The sequence below is a fragment of the Macaca nemestrina genome, chromosome 5 (genome assembly GCF_043159975.1).
Source record: "Macaca nemestrina isolate mMacNem1 chromosome 5, mMacNem.hap1, whole genome shotgun sequence".
NCBI lineage: Eukaryota > Metazoa > Chordata > Mammalia > Primates > Cercopithecidae > Macaca > Macaca nemestrina.
In genome coordinates, this window is record NC_092129.1 from 129,269,097 (window position 1) to 129,276,687 (window position 7,591).

Consider the following 7,591-nt stretch of genomic DNA (forward strand, 5'->3'; position numbering starts at 1 on the left):
GTTTCCTCCCTCCTTTTATTGCACTCTGTTGAAAGATTAATCTTCTCACAGCAAAACTCAAAAGCTTTCAGTAACCTATCCCCCACTGCTGGCCCCTGAAGTACAGACAAGATCAGGCACAGGCCACAGATGCCCTGGGGAATCAGCTCTAGGAAAAAACTGTAAGAAACCCCTGGAGAGACTAAAGGCCATCATAAACTTTGGGTGGGGAGGAATGTAGAGTTAGAATAATAGGTAGAGTGCTGCTAGGTTCTGCTCTCCTTCTCTCTCCTCTTTCCTTTGGACCATTGCCTGTCCCATAACCACTGAGTCAGGAGGCAGCAGCAATCACCCACGCTGAAAAGGGGAGGCTGAGCAGCTGCCCTGAGCACTCACTCCTTCAGTCCTCCTCACGTGTGGTAGATGATGGATCACTTATGAGATGACTACCATCTCCCTTTCAAAGGCTTTAGAGGAGAATCCGTAGCAGAGTAATGCCTAGTGGAGGGGCAACAGAAGGGTTGTTGACTATAGTTCCAACACCTAAGGGACTCCCTAGGACTCAACTCCTTAATCTTAAAACCACAAAGAAGACAGAAAGTAGGGCCTGGTATTGGCATGTCACGTTGGTACCTGATAACTCCAGGGAAATATCAGCTCACAGCTTAAAATACCTGAGGTTAGAACCACTGTAAAAAGAAAAACACACACTGAACATACACAATATCAAGCAGAAGTACTGGAACAAACAAATTAAGAATTTAAAATAAGCACAACCACACTGGGCACGATGGCTCACGCCTATAATTCCAGCTCTTTGGGAGGCCGAGGCAGGCAGATCACTTGAGGTCAGGAGTTCAAGACCACTCGGGCCAACATGGTGAAACCCATCTCTACTAAAAATAGAAAAATTAGTTGGGCATGGTGGTGGGCACCTGTAATCCCAGCTACTCGGGAGGCTGAGGCAGGAGAAGTGCTTGAACCAGTGGGGTGGAGTTTGCAGTGAGCCGAGATTGCACCACTGTACTCTAGCCTAGGTGACAGAGTGAGACTGTCTCAAAAAAATGAAACAAAATAAGCACAACCAATATTGTCAAAAAGCTACTGGTAACAGGAAGCAGGAAAAAAGTCATAAAGAAAGACAGATGTTATACATAGATCAAGTATAAAAAATTATGCTTCCAAGTAAGACTTCTAGATGAGATAAATAGCAAGCTGAATGCAGCCAAAGGAAAATTGTAAAACTGAAAGATCAGACTGAGGACATCTCTCAGAAGGCAGAAAAAAAGATAATGAGAGAAATACAGAAATAAAAAGTTAAGTACCATGGAGCATAAAAGTAGACATGCTGACATCTTGAAGACAGGAGTCCAAAGGAAGAGAAAATAAAGAGAGAGCAAATATTTAAGATTATAATAAAAACAAATATCTCTAAATTAAAGATAAAAGAAGTCAGATGGAAAGGGTTGCATGCCCAATAGGAGAGATTAAGAATGTAGAAAGAGCATTGCACATTGAAGAACAAAGAGAAAGAGAAAATACTAAAAGCTTCCAGGAAAAAAAGAGCATATCTCCTCCAAAGGTACAAGAAGATTTAGCAGCAGATTTCTTAACAGCAACACTGGGGCCAAATATTTGGGGATTTTTCAGATATCATTCTGTTATTGATTTCTAATTTAATACCACTGTGGTCCGAAAACATACTTTGTATGACTTAAATCCTTTTAAACTTATGGAGACATTTATTTATTTATTTATTTATTTTTTATTTTTTAAAACCAGAACATTTATTGCATGACTAATCGTTGACATTCTTTAGATGAACTAGATGCTGCAGCAGCTGCCCTCTTGGGTTTAGGTGTTGTTCCTTCACAGAATCCATGCCTGAATCTGCGGTATACAATTTTTAGGTGCCTCATTCGACTAGTTCCGGTGGTATTTCGTCTTTTAGCCTTGGCACTCCAGTTATACTTTCTCTTGCGCCTGGCAGGGTAGCCACATTTGCCACAGGTCGACTTCTGAAGGTGGTAGGCCTTAGAGCCACAGCGGCGGCACAATGTGTGCGTCTTATTGCGACGCTTTCCAAACGATGACGCTCCCTTCGTCATCTCGCTTCTGCAGCCGAGACCAGAGAGCATGGAGACATTTTATGGTGCACAATGTGGTTTATCTTGAACAGACACTTTACTAAAGAAGGTAGACGGATGGGAAATAAGCACATGAAAGACAGGCAACACCAATAGTCATTAGGGAAATGGAAATTAAAACTGTAATAAAATACCACCACACATTAACCATACCAAAAGTTGCCAAATATTTAAAGGAACTAGAACTCTAACATGCTGTTAGTTCGAAGGTAAAATTACTCAACTACTTCTATAGTTTCAAATCTTATGCTGAAATATGATCCCCGGTGTTGGAGGTGGGGCCTAGTGGGAGGTATTTGGATCATAGGGGCGGATACCTCACGAATGGTTTAGCACCATCCCTTTGGTGATAAGTGAGTTCTTTCTCTATTAGTTCGTGTAAAAGCTGGTTGTTTAAAGGAGCCTGGCATCTCTCTTGCTAGTGCTTTCGCCATGTGACACACCTGCTCTCCCTACACGTCATGAGTAACAGCTTCCTGAGGCCTCATCAAAAGCTGAGCAGATGCAAAGTGCCATGCTTGTACTGCCTGCAGAACTGTGAGCCAAATAAACCTCTTTTCTGTATAAATTACCCAGCCTCAAGCTGTAGCAGGACAAGCCACAGACAAAACCTCTCAGACACCGAGTTGTAGAAGGAAGGGCTTTATTCAGCTGGGAGCATCAGCAAGCTACTGCCTTAAAATCTGAGCTCCCCGAGTGCAAATTTCTGTCCCTTTTAAGGGCTCACAACACTAAAGATTTCATATGAAAGTGTCATGATTGATTGAGCAATCTCGGGGATACGTGACAGGGGTTTCATGCACTGATAGAGAGAAACAGAACAGGGCAGGGAGTTTCACAGTGTTCTTCTATACAATGTCTGGAATCTGTGAATAATATCGGTTTCTAAGTTATGAGTTGATTTTTAACTACTAGGTTTAGGCCAGGCAGGCCCAGGCCCAGTTTTGGGCCTGGCACCAGGCTGCCTGTCTTTGGTTTTACTTCCTTATTTTTCTTAAAACAAGTACTGAGTATAAAACAATATAAAACAATATGAGAGGGTCTCACTCTTTCCTCAAAGCAAAGCAAACAGATTAATATGACTACTTGAGAAATAGTTTGGCAGTTTCCTAAAAAGTTAACTATACAGGCCAGGGGCAATGGCTCATGTTTGTAATCCCAGGACTTTGGGAGGCCAAGGTGGGTGGATCACATGAGGCCAAGAGTTTAAGACCAGCCTGGTCAACATGGCGAAACCCCATCTCTACTAAAAATAAAAAAATTAGCTGGGCATGGTGGCACATGCCTGTAATCCCAGCTACTCAGGTGGTTGAGGCATGAGAATCACTTGAACCTGGGAGGTGAAGGTTGCAGTGAACCGAGATCATGCCACTGCACTCCAGCCTCAGCAATAGAGCAAGACCCTGTCTCTAAATAAATAAATAAGTGAAATATATACCTTCCATATGATCCAGCCATTTGACTCCAAAGAATTACCTCAGGAGAAAAAAAAGCATATGTTCACAAAAGACTTGTACATAAATGTTCATAGCAAATTTATTTGTAATAGTCCAAACTGGAAATAATCCAAATGTCTATTACTAGGTGAATGGATAAACAAATTGTAGCACATTTATGTAATGAAATACTATTCAGCAATAAAAAGAATAAACTATTGATCCATGAAACAACATAAGTGAACATCAAAATAATTATGCTAAATAGATAAAAGAGAGTATACACTGTTTTAACCATTTATTAAAAAATTCTAGAAAATGCAACTAATCTATAGTGATAGAAAAAAGATGGGTGGTTGCCTGGGAACAGGGGAAACAGGCAGGCAGGCGTGGGTGAGCAGGGTTACAAAGGAACGCAAGGAAGTTTGGTGGTGGTGGGAGGGGGAAGGTAGAGATAAGTATGCTCATTATGCTTATATAATAATATATACATAATAAGGGTGATGGTTTCAAGAGTGTATACCTATAACTTACCCAAACATACATTCTAAATATTTTCAGTTTATTGTATGTCAACTATACCTTAATAAAGCTGTTTTTTAACAAAAAAACATAATAAATGAAAAATAAAATTTTTATCTGATAAAGATATATGAAATTCAGACCCTAAGTTTTTATTTTCAAAAACGAACAAAGAAAAGAGAAAGAAATAAAAATATATTTATAGCATAATAATCAAGAACTAAAATTCTAAATAATATCAGCACAGTAGTGGAGAGGAGTGGACAAAAAGACATGAGTTGTTAGCATCAGGACAAGTCCATACAGGAGGCAGAAACAGAGTTAGCAGGGTTCTAAAGAACTGAAAAATCTAAAAGGGAATCATTACCATCACACCAATTATATTCTCCCCAGTAGTAGCAGTATTGTTCCACTAGCAACAGTTGTTTCCAGTTTGGTATTTTCAATGTTCCCAGAACCAGCCTCAACATACCCAAAGAAGTCTTAGTTCCAACTCTTCAGGGCAACTCCTCCAAATTCGTAGATTTTTTTTTTTTTTTTTTTTTTTTTTTTAAACAGGGTCTCACTCTGTTGCCTAGGCTGGAGTGCAGTAGTGCAATCAGAGTTCACTGCAGCTTCAACCTCCTGGGCTCAAGCAATCCTCCCACCTCAGTCTCCCAGGTAGCTGGAACTAAGGTGCGAGCCACTATGCCCAGCTGATTATTTGTGATTTTTGTAGAGACAGGATCTCCCTGTGTTGCCCAGGCTGGTCTTGAGCTACTGAACTGAAGTGATCCACCTGCCTCAGTCTCCCAAAGTGCTAGGATTACAGGCATGAGCCACCATGCCCAGCCCAAATTTATAAATTTTAATAATTTCAACATCCTCTGATATTCTACAGAAATACTGAGGAAATGTGAATACCACTTATTTAAGAAATATTTTTAAAATTTTCACTACAATTTTTTTTTGAGACAAGGATTTGCTTGTCTCACCCAGGCTGGAGTGCAGTGGTGTTATCTCAGCTCACTGCAGCCTTGACCTCCTGAACTCCAGTGGTCCTCCCACTTCAGCCTCCCAAGTGGCTGGGACTACAGGCCCACACCACCACGTCTAGCTAACTTCTCTGTATTTTCTATAGATATGAGGTTTCACCATCTCGCCCAGGCTGGTTTCAAAATCCTGGAATCAAGAGATCTTCCCACCTCAGCTTCCCAAAATGCTAGGATTACAGGAATGAGCCACTGTGCCCAGTCTTTACCACCTTTTCTAAGGAAGATAATAGCATTGAAGTTATGTTTCCTCCCCAAAAAGCCCATATCTTTTAAAGATTTATACTAAAATATTTACAAATGAAATAATATAATATCTGTGATTTTCCTCAAAATAACCTGAGGGGAAGGAATAGGTGGGTGGGAATAGAGATAACCAAGATTTGACAATAATTTATCATTATTATAATTGGATGGTAGATACATGAGAGTTCATTATAATATGCTACATTTTATGTTTGAGATTTTCCATAATGAGAAATATTTTTATTTTTACTTTTTATTATTATTTTTTTAGATGGAGTTTCTTGCTCTGTTGCCCAGGCTGGAGTGCAGTGACGCAATCTCAGCTCACTGCAACCTCTGCCTCCTGGGTTCATGCGGTTCTCCTGCCTCAGCATCCTGAGTAGCTGGGACTCCAGGCACACCACCACCCCTGGCTAATTTTTGTATTTTTAGTAGAGACAGAGTTTCACCATGTTGGCCAGGCTGGTCTCGAACTCCTGACCTCAGGTGATCTGCCTGCCTCAGCCTCCCAAAGTGCTGGGCATGAGCCACCACGACTGGCAGAAAAATATTTTTAAAGCATGTATACAATAGTATTTAGATAATAAAAACACATATAAAGAAAAGCATAAGTATCAAGTGCCCAAGAATTGCTGCCATTGGTGGGTGGTGGGGATGGAAATCAAAGGCAGAAGTAAAAGAAAATAAAAATGAATGAAAGATGGAGAAGGAAGAGCCTAACACAGACCAATGGCCAAAGTACGAAACAAACTAAGGAGTATAATTGGACCAATCTTCAACAAACAGGAAAACTGGAAAGTTAAAACAGGAAAAACAAAACAGGCCAGGTGCAGTGGCTCATGACTGTAATTCCAACACTTTGGGAGGTTAAGGTGGGCAGATCATTTGAGTCTAGGAGTTGGAGACCAGCCTGGCTAACATAGCGAAACCCTGTCTCTACTAAAAATAGAAAAATGAGTCAGGTGTGGTGGTGCACACCATGCCTGTAATCCCAGCTACTCAGGAGGCTGAGGCACAAGAATCACTTGAACCTGGGAAGCGGAGGTTGCAGTGAGCCGAGATCACGGCACTACACTCCAGCCTGGGTGACAGAATGAGATTCTGTCTAAAAAAAAAGTCCTATGTCAGTCCAAAGACTGGCATTTAAGGATTTAAGGTCTCCTAAATTTGGTCTTGGCCTACCTTTTTAAGCGTATTTTTTCACCCACCTTGAAAAACTAACATCCCATCAAAATTAAATATCTATTGTTAACCATGTGTCTTAGTCTATTTCAGGCTGTTATAATAAAATACCATAACCTGGGTAGCTTATAAACAACAGAAATTTATTTATGACATTTCTATAGGCTAGGAAGTCCAAGATCAAGGCACAGCAGATTCCACGTCCAGTGATAGAGAGTGCCTTCTTGCTGTGTCCTTGCGTCATGGAAGGGTTTAGCTAGCTCTCTGGGGTCCCTACTGTAAAGGCACTGATCCCAATTACGAGTGCTTTACCTTCATGACCTAATCACATGCTAACGCCCTCACCTCCTAATACCAACAGCTTAAGGGATAAGATTTCAACATACGAATTTGGGGGGGATGTAAGCATTCCATTCATTTCACCATGTATAGCCTATTCTTCATTGACCCCATCATATAGTTTCTGATGGTTCTACTGCCCCAAATTCTGCCCATGCTCCATCTCTGCATAACAACTTTTCACCTATCCTTCCAAATCTACCACGTATACCATCTCCTCATGATGCTTTCCCTAGTGCCCTGCTCTCTTTTCTCTCAGTGGAGAGTGATCTACGTACAAAACGAAACACATCACACTTATCAGATTTGCTTAAGTATTTATCCTTTTATAATTGGTATTAGAATTTTTCTGTATTTACCTTCTGTTCTAAAGATCCAGTTCTTTACAACGTAATATCCTAGGACAGGTATCAGTTGTGTTCATCTCTGTATCCCACAATGCTTAGAACTGCTTCAAACACATGCAGGTGTCTCCTAGATGATAAATGGGGGAAAGACAGAGAGAAGGAAGGGAGGGAAAAAGAAAGGAAAAGAAAGACTGAATGAATAAATTGCATTGCAGTTCTTTCAAGGGAGAAAACTGACCAAATTCACTAGAAAACATAAAACAAAATACCCAAATTCACTTGAAAACATAAAAAGGATTTCATAAAAGATGTCATTAAGCCAGTTGCGGTGGCTCACGCCTGTGATCCCAACACTTTGGGAA

At 40.6% G+C, this 7,591-nt stretch overlaps 1 pseudogene; it reads right to left on the bottom strand.

Annotated features, from left to right (window-relative positions):
• Positions 1 to 1,763: 1,763 nt before the first annotated feature.
• Positions 1,764 to 3,579, bottom strand: LOC112428215 (large ribosomal subunit protein eL37 pseudogene; annotated as a pseudogene).
• Between the last annotated feature and the right edge of the window lie 4,012 nt (positions 3,580 to 7,591).